Source organism: Sorex araneus, chromosome 2, assembly GCF_027595985.1.
Source record: "Sorex araneus isolate mSorAra2 chromosome 2, mSorAra2.pri, whole genome shotgun sequence".
NCBI lineage: Eukaryota > Metazoa > Chordata > Mammalia > Eulipotyphla > Soricidae > Sorex > Sorex araneus.
In genome coordinates, this window is record NC_073303.1 from 89406246 (window position 1) to 89424723 (window position 18478).

The 18478-nt window shown below is 38.5% G+C and overlaps 1 protein-coding gene across 2 annotated transcripts in view; it reads left to right on the forward strand.

Annotated features, from left to right (window-relative positions):
* The window catches only part of FAM135B (family with sequence similarity 135 member B), a 354762-nt gene that overhangs the window by 60309 nt on the left and 275975 nt on the right, over positions 1-18478 (forward strand). For both annotated transcript variants that reach the window (XM_055126148.1, XM_055126147.1), the window contains exon 2: positions 6156-6298. The gene's annotated coding sequence lies outside the window, so the exon portion shown is untranslated. The remainder of the gene's footprint in view (positions 1-6155; positions 6299-18478) is intronic.

The following is an 18478-nucleotide window of genomic DNA, read 5'->3' on the forward strand; positions in this document are numbered from 1 at the left end:
CAGGCACACCTTATGGGGGGCGGGGCGGGTGAGTTCTCCTCCCTGCTCCAACAGAGCCCTGGCAGCTGAAAAACTTCAGAACTCAATTGCTGCCATGCTCCCATCCAATCTCCCACAGGCTTGGGGGAGGCTCATCCATGAGTAAAATTGCTGAAAAATCCAGGTATGTAGGACTTGTGACTGAAATCTCCAGGCTCACACAGAGTTGGGAATGGGTGACCTCCCCCCCACATCTCCCTGTGTTTCCAGTAGCCTGGCAGTCATGCCCAGGAGCTGCCTCTGGTGCCATAAAAGCTCATTAGTGGCCATGATCCAGAGACTCCCAAATAAATCTCCCAGAAGTGAGAAACACAGGATGATATGCCATAGAGATGCCTCCAGACCCCGAAGTCACCATCCAGTTAAAAAAAATTAAGTTAACCTTCATTCCTGAAGCATCAATTCATACTCTACACCACAGATGTAGCAAGAGTACTACACCACATTTGATGGGGTGTAAAGTACAAGGCAACACCTCTCCGGGAGAAAAAAATATATATCTGTATAAGTACACAAGTCTCGGCCTTTAACAAACATGTTAGTAATCTCTTATACAAGGGCTTACTGGCTCCAGGGTTAAAAACAACACTCTTCACACACTTTTCTCTATGGAAATCTTTTGGACATAATTTTTAGTGGATTATTCATAACAAGCAATACAAAATAATTTACAGCCTGCTTTGAGTGCAGGGTTTGGAGGGCAGGGTGTAAACATTCGAAATATGGTGGTGGGTAGGTGAAATGGTAGTGGAATTGGTGTTGGAATATTAAATATAAAAAATTTGTGTGAAGAACTTTATAAAAATAAAATGAAATTAAAAAAATATTATATCACCTCCAAAATTTACAATGATGACTGAATCTAGGTAAACTGCTAATATGCAAGTGTAAATTTGGAAGGAGTAAGAATTTTGGTGTCCTTAGTGGAAAGGAAGTAATGTGTTCAATTCAATTAGGACTTTGAACAAGAAAATAATCTTCAAAATGGAGATTAGGGATGAAACTTTTCTTGTTAGCATCCAAATAAAAAATGTGAACTGTTTCTCTACTTTTGATGTTCAGCACTGGCATTCTATAACTTTAAATTTTAAAAAGCAATTTCCTCCCTCTGTCTGACATGGTGTTACTTTGCTATTTTCAATAGTGAATGTACCTGCTTCTCCCTGGATTATGATGAATGGCAGAGTTGGCTGAACTCATGAAAGAATCAAGTTAGTAAAGTGGTAGCACTTAGTAAAAGTAAATTGAGTCACTCAAAGTCAGTTTTGGAGAATTTAGATATGACAACATAAGTAATATAAAATCACTTGATAATTGTACTTCAATGTAAGAAAAATGCTTTGAATATTTGAAAAATAAAATTGAGGCCCATGGAACCACACTAGAAGACTAAAGGATAAAAGAGAGTGATATTAATTTAAGTGTATTTATAACAGTCCGAGCAGAAAATTGAGTAGAACTGAAGAGCACTAACTTTGGAAAAAAGGATGGAGTGATAAATTTTGAAAATGTTTTAATGTGAAGATGGATAAATTTAGTATAATGCCTTAGTGATCATGGACAATGAGAACAAACACAGACTGGGAGTCAAGGATATATACATTTGATATCACATAATATAGTTCTACCAATAAATGGTATGTAACTACTTAGATGCCATTTTTTTTCATTTCAAGATGTTGGCACAGTGCTTCTTTCCAGGATGTTATAGAGATAAGGTACGTGGTAAACTGTTAGTAAATATGTGTAATTATTTTCTAATTAGTATTTAAAGACTCTGGTTGTTCATATTTCACTTATAGATACCCAAACATCATACATGCACTTTCCCTCTTTAACCTTCATGTTTATCCATTGAATCTTGTCCACTCTCCATCTACATATTTCCAACATATGTCCACTTGACTGTAGTTTTTACACAATACCATTTTATACAGTATATCAGTGCTCTAAATCACTGTTATTATTTACCCAGAAAGAAGACTGTTGGTGCTTCCTTACAGTTCCCTATATACTCATCTTTGTCACGATCATATTTATGTTCTCAAATATAGGCATTGTGTTTAAATGACATAATATTTAGAAACTATAATTCTAATCAGGTGTTTTACCAGATGTCTTCAAACTTAAGCAGTCACTAATTTCTAGTGCAGTTAAATTTTTGACATTTTGATGTGCCCTTGACCCTGAAGTCTATAATTCAGATGGCTTCCAATTTTCCAAGCCCCCTTCACATTCCCACCACTGTCATTCCCTTTGATGAAGTCAGGCTCCATTCTGCCTCAGAGATTTTTCTTCTCTGACATAAGTTTCTAGACTGATCTTTTATGGGGAGTGGGTGAAGGGTGTCTCTCCAACAGTGCTCAGGAAGTCCAGTATCTCCTTTCCTCCTGCAACCCATTAATTCTTAGTCATACATACAGTGGCTTAATTTGAGGACCTAAGCATGTAGTGCTGCTCAGACCCAGTGCTGCTAGATTTTACCTGGATGTTGTTTTGGGGCCTCAGGACTGCATCCTGAAATGCTTGGAGATGGAGGATTGAACCAGGTTTGGGTACATGTATGAATGTCCCTGCACTGCTGTACAATCTCTCTGGTCTCTCTAGAATGCGCCTTTATCTTCACCTTTCCCCTAATGGCAGTATTAATCTAGGTCAATCATTGGTCCCTTACTACCTACACTAAGTCCCTTAGTGACCCTCTAAATTATATTCATTGTCCCAATGTAGATCCTCAAATGTAGTGGCTTACATTTGTTTTATTCTACACAATTTTTATTGGGTGAGTTAAATTTTTATGTGAAGACTATCCTTTGACCCATTAGATTGTAAACTTTTGTATATAATATATCCTTTGAGAACCAATATAACTTTGTCCTTTGAATAAAGTGGGTTCTCATACAGCCACAATTTATTCAGAATAATTATATTAGATTATTTTTTAAAATAAATGTTAATGGATCAATGCCCAAAACAAAATGAAACAAATTAACATAGGTATAAATTGATTAATTTATTTCCCCTTTTATTGAATTGAATATTGAGTTACAGTTATAAACATCTGTTTTATTGAGTTTCAGGTGTTTATTGTCCCAATACCAAACCCTTAACTAGTGCCCATTACTCTCTACATAATGTTCCCTATTGTATTTAATTTCTTGAGTAAAGATCCCCGAATTAGAATGAGTGCATCAAAAGGAATGATCTCTTTAAAGTATAAGGAACTCTATTTAAAATCCTTATTTCCTCCCTGCTCAACTCAGTGATCTCCATATGAACTGTGTCTGTGTCTCAAGAGTTTGCTCTCAGATTCCTAGTTCCTCCATTCCTTAAACCATTTTGACATATGCCTCAAGTAGTTTTCACACCTCTGGTCTCCCTCCCCAAATTATGCCATTTATTATATTATTTTTCTGCTCTGATTTTTATCTTCTGTATTGAATATCCAGGAGTCTAATTCAGCCCAATACATAGCATGCTAACTGACTGCACCACTGCACCTGTGGGCTGGAGCGATAGCACAGCGGGTAGGGCATTTGCTTTGCACGCGGCCGCCCCAGGTTTTATTCCTCCATCCCTCTCAAAGAGCCCGGTAAGCTACCAAGAGTATCCCGCCCACGTGGCACAGCTTGGCAAGCTACCCGTGGTATATTTGATATGCCAAAAAGAGTAACAGCAAGTCTCACAATGGAGATATTACTGGTGCCTGCTTGAGCAAATTGATGAACAACATAGTACACAGGAGTACACTCTTCAATAAATATAGTTTCACCTCAGGCGAGGCAGGAAGAAAGGGAGGGAGACAGCCTTACAATACTGAATGTGCTCTGTGATGACTGATGTTCTGAATAGCATTTCCTGTTTTCTGTTCCCTGTTCTTTATATAACCTGGATGTTATTACCTGACTCGCAATAGATTTCTCAGCTGTGCTTTGGTTACTGTTGCTATATTTCTCCCCACTTGGTTTTTATGCTCCTTCTGTCAACTTCTAGTGACTTAAATTTTTCTGTTGTCAGTGTTTAGTAAATAATTATTCCATGACTTAATGTAATAAATTAATGTCCCTAGCACTGGGATTCTGACTCAAGGTGTAAAGTATATTCTTGGTACATTTGAAGCCCCATTCCTTTATTTCTTTTTTAATTTTATAAGGTAGTTCACATTATTTGATTACATTTAGTATTAAAACACCAATTCCACCACCATTACACCTTCCCATCACCAAATTTGGGATGTTTCCAACTCAAGCCACAATCCTTGTCCCAAAGCACAACTGAAATAATATATTTTGTATTGTTTGTTATGAAGAACGGCTGAAAATGCTTATAAAAAAGTATTCATATAGGAAACAGTGTGAAGATTTTTCTATTTGGGCAATGGGCCATTAAGACATTCTTTAGGATATCGCTAACATGTTATTAAATGTTGAATGATGTGAACGTTCATCTATATATGTGAAAATATGTATGTGTACATATATATATGTATATATATATCCCTCTATGATTTGTTGCCTAGTATCTGAACTCCATCAAATGCGGTGTGGTACTTATGAAGAATGGGTAGGGAGTGTCTTATGATGTGTTGCACAGTTGCGAATGCGGCTGAAGGGTCCAAGAATATATTCACTTATGTGTGAGGCTTGGCCTGAGTGTGTGGGGAGCAGCCTTGAGCGTGGTGGCTGTTGGGATCTGGAGTTTTTCAGCTGCCGGGGCTGGGTCCTTGGGACTGGGAGGGCTCTCACCTGCCCCTTCTGGGGTGCCTAGAGTGAAACAGCCTGGTGCAGAGTCCGGTGGCATGGCTATCGCAGGCTTCATGTTATGCTCCCTTCCAGGGAAAAAAAAGAAGCCCTATTCTTAATCCCCATCATCACATATGTTCCTGCGTACTGAATACCGGATATTCTCAAGCACTCTGAGTGTGGCTCTCTCAACAACAATAAAAAATAAGATGAATTTTTTTTAATATAAAAAGTAATCACATTAAATAATAGTTTTATTTTATTTTATTTTATTTTTTGCTTTTTGGGTCACACCTCGCAATGCACAGGAGTTACTCCTGACTCTGCACTCAGGAATTACTCCTGGTGGTGCTCAGGGGACCATATGGGATCCTGGAAATGGATCCCAGGTTGCCCACGTGCAAGACAAACGCCCTACCCGCTATGCTATCGCTCCAGCCCCTAAATAATAGTTTTATTTTTGTGGCCCCTGATTTGAGTTAAGATTTTAGAAGATCATACAGTTTTATTTATTTCTTTTTCTCCTATTTGTGTTCTTTATACTAAAAGCCTTAGGTGCTGAGGTGGACACTGTGTAGAACTGATTTTATTGAGAGTTTGTTTTCTAGATCCTTTTTAAAGAATTTCTTTGGAAAAAATATGAAACCTAGCATTAAAATGAAAGATGAATTTGTTGCATGTCAATATGTTAGACTAGTTACATGCCAAGTGTGATTAAACTTGTTAACAGCATCACCCGCATGCTGCCAGCTCAGTTAAAGGTTAAAGGCTTGAAAGTATCAAGTTCCTAGGATGTATGGCTTATCTGTGCTGATCAAATAACTCTGTGCTAAATAATAGAATATGTTTATTCTAACCCTGAGCTATGTAAAGAAACTATTATCCTCTTGATGTATGGCTTGCAGTTATGTCCTGATTCTCATCAGGATATGTGGGAAACATGCTTTCAAAATGCTTTTAAACTGTAGACAAGGTAGTCCTAGTTGATTTTACATTACCCAACTTTCACTTTCAAATGCAGTTTTAGAGTATAAATGCAACCTCAGTTTTATATAATTATCCAGTGCTTTGGAGTTCCATGACCCATTGGAATCCCTATGCTTATTTCAATAAAATAAAACTCCTGTCCCATTTCCCTTCTTGATCTTGGCTATCTATTTGAAGTATGATAAATTAAGTATATCAATTTGAGTCAAAAATACTAAATTCTAGACTGTCTGAGTCTCTTGCGGTTCTGTAACATTTGTTTTCTGTTCTATTATTTGGAATTGACAGAGTCTACTTAACCCCAATACAATGAAAATTTAGGCGTTTACTGCATTGTAGTAGAACACGGCATTGTAGTAGAACATGAACTCTTTTTGTCTCACACAGAATTCAGCAAACAATCAGTTCTGTCTGGAGAAAGAGCCTCGTGGATTTGTTTTGATCTGCTTAATGAATGCCTAGGAAGAGTCCTGGGAAGCTGCCCAAAGAAGAAGCTGCCAACTGATTGTAATCCACTTATTTTATAAAAGGTAAAGGATCCTCAAGTTAAACCATGAGAGGACACAGATGACACTTTTCTCTTGAGAACTGTTTTTAGTTCTTTCTGGTTTGTCAGTGGCATTGCATTAAAATCGATCCATTTCACAAACTGCAGTGCTGTTCTTTTCTTATCAAATTAGAGATCTAGCTGCAGCCCTTCACTTTGCAAGTGTGAACTTCTGTACACAGGAAAGCCCTTTGACACAATATGGTTTGCTTAGAATTCATTTCTCAGTGGACTTGGTGAAGTAAAAATCTATTTCTTTTTTTTAAAAAATTACATTTTAGGGTATATTTGGCATTATATTCTGGCTACTCTCAGAATCTTTGTGATTGCCTTTGTGTTTCCAAATTTTTTTAATCTTTACTTTAATTTGCTTTCTATTTAGTGGTAGACATTAAGTAGAGATAACAGAGTGCAAATATGTATAAATTAGGTGTATGAGAGGAAAAATCTGAGTGGCAGCTACAAACTGTCATTTAGATGTTAAATCTGTTGAAATAGTATGCTAAATACATGTTGTATATACCTCACACTAGTATACACTCAGTAAATATGTGTTGAGCAAATGAAGCAATGAACAAAGAAATAGCATACATATATTACATATTATATATACTATGACAACAGCTATAATTATACTACCTATACCTATAACTCACCTCTCAGAGTTTTCATAAGTACCATATTTTACTTCTTAATTTTTATCTTTTGTAAACTAAAGAAACTAAAGCAAAGATGGATTCTAGATTTGCTTGTTTGTGCATCTTATAAGTTATGCCATATTTTTAGGACATTATTTTCTCATCTGTAAAATGGAAGGAGGGGATAATTAAATCATTTTATCAATATTTTCCATTGTAAGAAGATATTTATTCAATTGGAATTTATATACCATTTTAATTATATTTATATGCTTTGCAGATTCATTTTAGTCTCCATATACTCTCTCTCTAACAACACATACACATACACATACATATGTCATCACATATATTTTCCCAGAATTCTCCTTATTTCTCATCTTACTTTCATCTCCCTTGGTTTATCTTTCTCTTCCTTGTTTATCATTATTCAGTATTTATTTTGTGAAGGTACCATTTTAGAAAAATATTTTTGTTGTCAAAGGATACATTAACTAGTAGAGATAAAAATTTATTTAAAGAATAAAGTAAATAGTGTTTCATACCCTACTAAATACTTTGTTTACCTTTACTGAATAATAACAGATTTCAGTTTGGTTTGAAACCAAGCATGTTGTCTTATAAAGTGTCAGTTTCTTACTTTTTCACAGTTAATAGCATAAAGTTCATAGAAGAGACTTTATAAGTGTGGGACTTTACTTTTTCTGTGACTATGTGACCTGCATATAGATTTGGCATTTACTTCTACATTTGGCAGAACTTGGAAATGGTTCCTAGCTTGGTGCTCAGAATGCATGCAACTCCTAGAGGTCTTTTTTGGGCAGGGTGTGGGCTCTATATGGAGGTGAGGATCCCACATGCAAAGAAAATGCTCTAGCCTTTTAAGTTATGTTCTAAGTACCTTTGTAGGCATATCCTAAGAATCTGCTTAATGCTACTCCAATAACACTCTTGTTTGTATGTGTTTTAATTATATTTGAGTTGATATGTCTGTTTAAGAACCTGATATTTTTCCCCATTGTCTTTGCAATGCAGTAAGAAGCATTCTTCCACTTTGTCAATCATCACTGAAATCGTGAACTCATTTATCAGCCACTTGATCCTCAGAAATTCTAACTAAAAGGACAACTTATAATTAAGAATACATGAGCAATACATTAATTATTTGCCACACTGTTCCCTTAAAAATATATATTTTTTAATATTTAACCACATTCAACAGTGGTCAGATATTATTCCTGGTCCTGTGATCAGGAATCACTCTTGGTAGATCTAAGGGGACCAAACGGGATGCCAGGGATTGAACTTGGATGGGCTACATGCAAGGCAAGCATCCTACCCACTGTATTGCCACTTTGGCTCCATCTTTAATGTTTTGAAGAAACATTTATTTATTGATTTTTTGTGACTTACAATACCGTTAATAATGATGATTTATTTTCATTAATCCAACCACATCTATAGCAGTAAAGTCCATTGTGACTTCCTTTTCCAGCACCACCTGCCAGCTCAATTGACTGGTTCAGTTTTCCTATTATGCTACATTTTTCCTTTGCTGCTACTTGGCTGTGTATTTTAAGTCCAACATATGATCATGGTCATTCTGTATCTAGTACTTTCCTTCTGAGTTCATTTAGCGAGATATTCTCTTATTCCATCCATGTTTCTGAAATAGCACAAATTTCTTCTTTCTTAAAGATGCACAGTATTCCTTTATATGTGTGAATGACCTTAACCCTGACGCTGACCCTCACCATAGCTTCTTGATTCATTTATCTGTATTTGGATATTTGGTGTTTTTTTTTCATATATTGGCTATTGTTCCACGTGTGGCAATGAGCATAGGTTTGCTTATATCCTTTCAAATTAATGCTTTTTTTTCTTCTGGCAGCAGATACCAAGATGTGGTATTACTGGGTCATATGGTAGTTCTATTTCTGTTTTTTAGGATGCAAATCCATATTGATTTCCATAGAATTCTGAATCATATGACATCTCCAGCAACAATGGATGAAGGTTCATTTCTCATCACAACCCTGCCAGTACTGACTGTTTCCAGACATTTTGGTTTGTGTAGTTTTCATAGGTATGAGATGATAATATCATTGTTGTACTGATTTGCATTTCCCTTAACATGAGAGTCCACTATTTCTTTTTTTTTCCCTTTTTGGGTCACACCCAGCATTGTTCAGGGGTTACTTCTAGCTCTACGCTCAAGAATTACCTTTGGAGGTGCTGGGGAGCCATATGGGATGTTGGGAATCAAATCTGGGTCGGCCATGTGCAAGGCCCTACCTACTCTGCTATCGCTCCAGCCCCTGTTTCTTTTCATAGATTATTAGAATTCAATTTTATACTGTCAAAGATCTCAGCATGCATTTATCTTCAAAGACAGAAACAGTCTTTGAATTGTATCTTTGATTGTTTCTGAGTGTGCATCTGGTACCAGCTACCAAAACGGTGTCTTAAAGCCTAGTCAGAACTATAGCACTGTAGCACTGTCATCCCATTGTTTGTCGATTTGCTCAAACGGTCACCAGTAATGTCTTCATCGTGAGACTTATTGTTACTGTTTTTGGCATATCAAATACACCACAGGTAGCTTGCCAGGCTCTGCTATGCGGGTGGGATACTCACCGTAGCTTGCTGGGCTCTCTGAGAGAGATGGAGGAATCAAACCCAGGTTGGCCACGTGCAAGGCAAATGCCCTACCCCCTGTGCTATAGCTCCAGCTCCAGTCAGTCTGAATTAACATAAAGTATTTAAAAGAGAGTATTTAATGTAGGAACTTGATTATAGATATGCTAGAAGCTTGGCAGAGAAAGAAGGGGATGTTGAGATGATTCAACAAGTATTAATCTTTGATATTTAATAATGCTTATTGGTTACTCAATAAATAGTTTTCAAAAGTTATTTCTCATCATTGAAAGAAGAGAAATAATTTTTAGGTCTAGGTGAAGTGAAAAGATAAATTGCAATCACTTCGTTTTAAAAGCTAACATCTTTGGGGAAAAACTTCAGGTAGAAGTGCTTGAATCTGAAAAGCTGCTAGCTGCAAAGCTATTGCTCGGCCCACTGAGGAGCTCTTCTAGGGGATATCTTGATGAACAGGAAAATGCATTTTTTGTTGCTTTGAGGGGGAGGGAAACTCATGTTTGAAGTGGAGCTGTGTGTTCTTTGTTTCTAGAATGCCCAGACAGAAACTGAAAAGGTGGAAGAAACCTGTTTGCCTTGATTTCCAATTCTTATTCTGTGTATATTCTATTTTTAATAAATATCTAACAGAAATCAACTTGTTTGTGAGTCTGTAATGTGGTTTGCAGAGTTCCAGCTTTAAAATGGCTTTCCATAATGAGACAGATTCAAACTCGTAAGAGAAAACAGAAGTGATGCCAAAAGAGGAGCAGAAAAGCAAACTTTATGCCATTTCATCCCAAAATGTCTGCTGAATACTAGGAAGCATATAGATATGTTACATAGTAATAATTATCATGACACAAACTCATAATTCTCATTTTAATTGATTTTCTTAAGTGTATGTTCTTACCAGCCTAATCTCATTTAACTGCTATTATTTTATTTTATCTTCTTCATTCTCAATTAATCTTATCAAGTCTGGGTAGTTATCACTGGAATATTTTGTCAGTTGATTTCTTTGCCTCCATTAAGTTCAAAATTATTTCACTTTTATTACTGTTGAACTTCCCTGATGGACTTCATTTCAAGTATATTATATAGCTTCCAGATAGCAATTCTTCCCCAGAATTGCATTCTTCCTTCAGCTATGCCTATTTAATGAATTGCCATGACATTTAGGATAAATCTAATCTTCATTTGCATTGAATTACATGCTCATTTATCAACTTAATTTATTCTTACATATTGCTCATATGTGTCCTTGCTATTATACATGCTCTCACATTTGCATGGACTTATGTTATACCTTGTCCCTCGGTGTCTGTGCATAATCCATATACATGAAAGTCTCATCAATTCCACCTCTTCTGTAAATCCCTACGTTATCTTATTTTTCATTTTCAACTCAATGTTTATGTGGCACTTCACTGGAGCACTGCCGTCCTTTTGTTCATAGATTTGCTCGAGAGAGCACCAGTAATGTTTCCACTGTAAGACTTATTGTTACAGTTTTTGGCATATCAAATACACCACAGGTAGCTTGCCAGGCTCTGCTATGCGGGTGGGATACTCACCGTAGCTTGCTGGGCTCTCTGAGAGAGATGGAGGATTCAAACCCGGGTCAGCCACGTGCAAGGCAAAAGCCCTACACAATGTGCTATGGCTCCTGTCCAATGTATATGTATACAAGGCATATTTCATAAGGAAAGTATTTCTGTTCTGACCTCATTTTAAAAAATAAATATACTTTATATGTAGTTGGAAGGAAAATAACGTATATTTTGGTGTTGGATAGTTTTGAGACTTGATTAAAGGTTTAACCATTAAACATTAAATTAAATTTTTTGGGGGGTCACACCAGTGATGCACAGGGGTTACTCCTGGCTTTACACTCAGGAATTACCCCTGGTGGTGCTCAGGGGACCACATGGGATGCTGGGAATCAAACCTGGGTTGACCAAATGCAAGGCAAATGCCCTACCCGCTGTGCTATAACTTCAGTCCCATTAAATTAATTTTTTATAGTTACCTAAAGACATTGAATCCCAAGTGCTTCATCTAATAAGTAAAACGCCATTGATGACTCATTGGGTCATTAGGTAAAATAATGAAATTATTTCATAAGCATTGTAAAACAATGTACATTAAATGTACAAACATCACTTTGTAAGGACAGTGGACATGGGTCTTTGGCACTGGTGGATGAAGTTTCAATAAAATTGTACAAGAGGATTATTGTGAACATTATTGTTGCTGTAATATCTCAAGGATAAACATTTTCAAAAGGATTTAAAATTGAAAATAATCTGAGGTGTTAAAATATAAAAATAGAATAAATCACTACTTCTGAAATGAAACAATGTTTTTATAATTAAAAATATCAGAATTCCTCCAGAGAGATAGCATAGGGTTTAGAATGCTTGTCTTGAGTTTGGTCAACCCGGGGTTGATCCCTGGCATTCCATATGGTACCCCAGGCACTTCCAAGGAGTAATTTAAGTGTAGATCCAGGAGTAACCCCTGAGCATTGCTGGATGTGACCCCCCCCCACTAAAAAGAATAGAAATAGAAAATTCATTAATTTCTCTTCCTTTTGTTTTGAATTTTATTTATTTCTAAGAGAAGTGTGTGTTTTAAAAAATTGCTGTATATTTCATTTGACTGTAAACAAATTTAATTCTTATGAGAACCTAATTCTTTTGAAGTCAAGAGAAAGTTTATTGTCAAAGTTCTACAAATCCTATGACAGTGTTTACCACAAAACAGATTTAAAAATGTAAACATAGTTTTAGGAGAAAGAATGCATTCCTTGTACTTGATGAACTTTGTTGTCAGTGCTATTCCTTGGAGACAGTATAGTTGAAGCAAATTAATCTATAGCTATCAGCAGAGTGAGGATATAATTTTAGAATGACTGTGAAGAATGGCAAATTTGAACAAAAGTAAATTCACTTTGTGTTAATATGCTGTGCCCCATTCATCATATAAGAAATATCTTTTGTTGACTTCCAATCAATAGAAAGCTTTTACCCCCAAGATGTTGTCTCCATTGAATGTTATGCTTATCTTTTTTTTTTTTCTGAACCATTTCCTTTAGCATTGAAAATGAGATGGTCACTTGCTACCTCAGGTCTACTGGAGTCATGGTACAATAGAGTGACCCTGGTGTTTATGATTTGGCCTTCCTGGGCTCAGCCCAATAGTAATATATCTGACTCCCAAGCATACTGATCATATAGAATTATTAGGAAATAATGTCCAGGTGAGCATATTTTGTAACTTGGAATAGTATCATTGTGCTGACTTTCAGCAAAGATTTCTATGGACACTTGCACTGGAACTTTTTTCTGGTAAGGCTTGGTGGATAAATGAAGACCATTGAATGGGAAGGAAATAATCTAATTTTCATGGAAGTTAATTAAGATCTGTATTTTCTAAAGGCTAATAGTCTAATGAGAGACATCCTGAGTCAAGCTAATGTGATGACCCTCTTGTTTTCTCAGGTGCCAATTATTTAACAGAAATCACATCTGTCACTGTCACCATTAAGCTACAGGCACACTAGCCTTTCACACACCACCACAAAGTCTTCAGGGCATTATAAGGAGAGTGGATCATCAAACTGAGAGACAGAAAACTCAGAACACAATAAAACCACTAGGAAGCTAGGTTATATTTATTGAAAAATATTATTAAGCAGCCTAAGTGGTATTGGCTTAGGACTACTCTGCATCAGATTAAACGGTCTCTTGGAAAAGTTGTGAGCATCATGCCCAGAGGAAGTGCCATTTCTTGTGGTGGTATTGTGTGTGTGTGTGTGTGTGTGTGTGTGTGTGTGTGTGTGTGTGTGTGTGTAGGGTTGAGGGTTGTATTTTAATTTAAAGGGTCAGTGAATAATAGAGGCTATGGTTCAATACAAATTTTGCTTGGTGAAGGCTGAGACATTATTTATTTATTCACTTATTATTTTTTGGCCAATGAGGTATTTATTGAGGTGCCGGTAGGGTGAGTCGTCTCGGTGTGATACCGGAGGCACCAGAGATTGGGGGAAGCAGGCAGAGGATCTCTGTTTCCAGGTCCCGTTAAGCCTGGAGTTCAAGGTCACAAAGTTCTGCTTTATCTGGTTCTGTGGGGCTTCAATCATGTGTGAGGCTTGGCCCACGTGTCTGGAGAGCAGCCTGGAGTGTGAAGGTGACTGGGTAGTGGAGGTCAGCATATAAATACCTCATCGGCCGGCCTCCACTATCTCCACTACCCAGCCACTGCCATGCTCCAGGCTGCTTTCCAGACCACACAGCCACAGGCATCATAAGATACTTAATACCCATTTTTCATGATTACCGCAGCATATATGATGAAGATCAAATATGATGTGAACCATGGGAACACCTGTAAGAGCTATTAGAGGCCGCCCTAAAAGCCTCCATCCATCCCTCTCAGACAGCCCGACAAACTACCGAGTATCCCATCCACATGGCAAAGCCTGGCAAGCTACTCATGGTATATTTGATATGCCAAAACCAGTAATAACAATGGGTTTCATTCCCCTGACACTGAAAGAGCCCCTAATATGGCAGCGTTAAGAAGGATGAGCAAGGAGAGACTGATAAAATCTCAGGGGCAAACTAGACTGCTAAAACGAAGATAGACCAAAATGACTGTCTGTATTTTCATTGCACGTACACTGGCATCAGAAGTATCATTCGAGGACCTGATGGTGCAAGCGCAGAAGATCAAGTACAATATCATTGGTCTGACCTTGATAAGAAGGCATCAATCACATCACACCATTTTTGACACTGGAGAAGAACTGTTTCTCAGAACATATGACAACAGAGGCATCGGTGGCGTAGGTGTCCTTGTCAACAAGAACTTGGCCATGAGCATTGATTCATTCAAATGTCTAACAACCTGAATCAGATGATTATGCTTGAATAGATGTGGCTCACTGCCGGCATTTCCTATCTCCATCGTCTATGCACCAACATCCAACTACGTCGAAGAAGTTGAGAAGTTCTACATGGAGCTGGGAAGTACTATAAAGAAGACCACACCTTCCATAAGGTCATTGTCAGTGATTTTAATGCCAAGATAGGACCCAAGAAGGTCGACTGAAGAACTCCACATTGGGTTCCATGGCCTACAATGTAAAGAACAGGGTGAGAGACTGTCTGATTTCATCATGTTGACCAAGACCATCCATGGTAACTCACAGTTCCAGAAGGCCAAATCTAAACTTTGGACATGGAGTCTCCCGGTGGACAGTTCCACAATGAAATTGACCACATCATATTCAATCGACAGTTTTGCCTTACCGATGTTGCTGTTGTCCCAAAATTCCCAACGGGATTGAACCAACAGCTCCTTCGTGCAAAATTCTACTTCACAGAGCGGGAAGAAAGGACTGCACAGTTTAAGTTTAAGAAGAGAACTCCCAGAATGGCCGAAAATGGGAGCTCTTTGGCACTATTGCGGCAACTTGGAAGATGCAGTGTTGAAAACATCGATGAGGGATATGATCAATTGGTTAAGCACCTCCATGACTGCATGAGAAATGCCGAGAGTAGGAAAGCCACAAACATATTTTGGTCTTCAGAAACTCTCAAGCTCATTCACCAATATGATTTGGCACGAGCCTCAGGCAACTGCAAGCTAACATCAGAGCTCACAAAGCTGTGCAGAGAAGCGATAAAGGAAGACCTCAAAGAGAGAAGGGCAGCAGTGTTGACCAATGCGGCAGAAGCCTGGAAAAGTATTCACAAAGCTCACCTGTTCTTCGCCAACTACAAGACCAAGATGACTGCCCTCCGACGTCCTGATGGATCTATCACATCTTCCAGAAGGGCAATGGAGAGGATAATTCATGACTTCTACTTGGATCTCTTCAATAGCCACGTCTACCTGACCACCAAATTCCACAGGATGGATATGTAGTTCCCAATGTCCTCCCTTCTGAAATCTGACATGCCATTTCATCATAAAAACGTGTACAGTACCCAGTCCAGACAAGGTCAGGCCCAAACACCTAAAGAATCTGCCACCAGTACTCATCAATACACTGGCTTGGCTCTTCACACGGTATCTGTCTGGATGCAAGATTCAGTCTCAGTGGAAAACCAGCAGGACCATTCTGTTGTACAAGAAGGGAGACATTCATGACATTGGTAACTATCACCTCATCTGCCTGTTGTCTGTCGTATATAAGTTATTCACTCAAGTCATCCTGAATAGGATTGGCAGAACACTAGATGAAGGACAACCATGTGAGCAAGTCAGGTTCTGAAAATGATTCAGCATGATCGACCATATCCACACAGTTACCATGCTCATTGAAGTTTTGCCAGAGTTCAAATTGCCACTCTGTATAACATTCATGGATTCAAAGAAGGCCTTTGATTCTGTTGAAGCCCTAGCCAAACAGGGCATTCAAACTCATTACATTCAAACTCATTACATCAGGATCCTCCGTGAGCTGTATTACGGATTCACCATCAGGATCTTGCCATTCTACAAGGAAGTGATCATTGACGTAAAGAGAGGTTTCCATTTCATTGAAACTCTTCAGTGTCACCCTCAAGAACGTCATGTGACAACTGGAATGGGAAGGAATGGGAGTGAAGATAGACAGCCACTACACCACCTCCACTTCGCTGATTGACATCATTCTAATAACACTAAATATTAGCCAAGTGGCACAAATGCTGACCGACTTCAACCGTGATTGTAGAAAGTTCGGACTGCAACTGAATCTCATCAAGACAATGTTCATGAAAAATGAACTGGTCCCTGAAGCTCCATTTACTCTCAATGGAAAGAACATCTCTGAATGCAGCAGCTATGTGTACCTGGTTCTAGAACTCAACATGAGGAATGACTTGGTGCCAGAACTGCACAAAATGAGGAGAGTATGTGGAATGCCTTAAGGAGCGTCAAAGAAGTTGTTAAGAAGATGAAGAACCTCGGCTCTGGGCACATCTTTTCGACTCCACCGTTTACCATTCTTCCTGCACTAACATACACCTGAGAGACTCTGGCCCTAGGAAAAAAGGACAAGAATGATATTTGGGTATCCCAAAAAGGAATGGAAAGAGCTATGTTTGGAATATCACATTTCACACAGTGAGAGAAGGAATCCAGAGTTCCGACCTCCGTCGATGATCAAGAATCAGGGATGCTGTCTCATTTGCCAAGGTGTCAAAAATCAGATGGGCTGGACATGTAATGCAATTTAGAGATGACCGCTGGACTAGAGCTGTTACCGACTGGATCTCACAGGAAGTCAAAAGACCATGTGGCCGGCCACCTATGAGATGGTCAGACCTCTTCATCAAAACCCTGAATGAATGGTTTGAGGCTCTTCGTGTTCCTGGAGCGAGCAGATGCCATTGGCCATTGGGCTACACTAGCATGCGACAGGAACAAATGGAGATGTTACTGGCACCCGCTGGAGCAAATCAAAGATCAACCGGATGACAAATGACGAGTGATATTTTTAATTTTTTTTGAAGTTAAACATATTTTATTTGGAGGCTTTGAAGGCAAGAAGGGACAGAAAGTGGAGAGTGTGGAAAGTAATGTGCTCAGGAGTGAACCCAGGCTTCTCCAAGGGCGGAGAGAGCCCCTCCACACATCCCAGCATTAAACAGGACAGCATGAAAGTCCACATATCAGGAGGGGAGATGTGGGCAACACATGTGTTTGACCACCTCAGCACAAGCAGCATGTGGTCTCGAGCCCCATATGCGTACTCAGCATCACTGTCTCACTGTCATCCCCCTTGTTTGTCGATTTATTTGTACTCAGCATAATGAGAATTATTTGGAGGGGTTAACTTTTATTCAGTATCTTTATTTATTCATATCTGTCTAAATAAAGTGAATATTTGTGGAATATAAATATAGATGAAAGCAAGAAATTTATCCCCCCCATTACCCTGGGCACTTTCTTCTTTTATTTATCTTCATATCTCTTATCAGTATTCAAAATAACTTTCTTGTCTCCTCTCCTTTCTGCTCCCCTCCCCTCCTTTCTTTCTCTCCCTCCGCCTCCCTTTTGCCTCTCCCTCTTCTTCCTGTTCCTCTCTCTCTCTCTCTCCATCTTCTCTTCCCCTCCCATCCCCTTCTTTCCTTCCTCTCATTTCCTCTCACAATATATACAGTAATAAATATGGAGCAAAACAAATGTAAGGAAAGTGATGACTCACATCAACTGATCTTATAACCACTTGAGAAACCAGAATGTGTTAAAAGTTACCTAATTAGCAAATAAATTAATGATTATATCAAGTTTATAAACTCTTGAATGTGCCTAGCCAAATATCTTGTCCCCAGGAAAATACTAGTACTGTAGCACTGCCGTTCCTTTGTTCATCGATTTGCTCGAGCGGGCACCAGTAATGTCTCCATTGTTAGACTTGTTACTGTTTTTGGCATATCAAATGTGCCACAGGTAGCTTGCCAGGTTCTGCCTTGCAGGCAGGGTACTCTCGGTAACTTGCTGGGCTCTCCAAGAGGGATGGAGGAATCGAACCCTGGTTGGCCTGCGTGCAAGTCAAACACCTTACCTTCTGTGCTATTGCTTCAGTCCTAGAGTTGGGAAATTTTTGAAGAGTTGCAACAATTTTTAAAAACTGCATATTGTAGATGCATTATGTCTAGACCATGCCTAGACATAATTAAAAAGTGGGGGGCAGGGAGATAATACAGCAGTTAGGTGCTTGTCTTGCACATTGCTCACCCTGGTTCAATCCCTGGTACCTGTATGGTCCCCCAAACAGTGCCAGGACTGAATCCTGAGCACAGAGGCAAAAGGAAAACCTTGGTACCACTGGAGGCAGATACAGATATACAGGTATGTATAACGTTAGGAAAATATTACATATTTACACA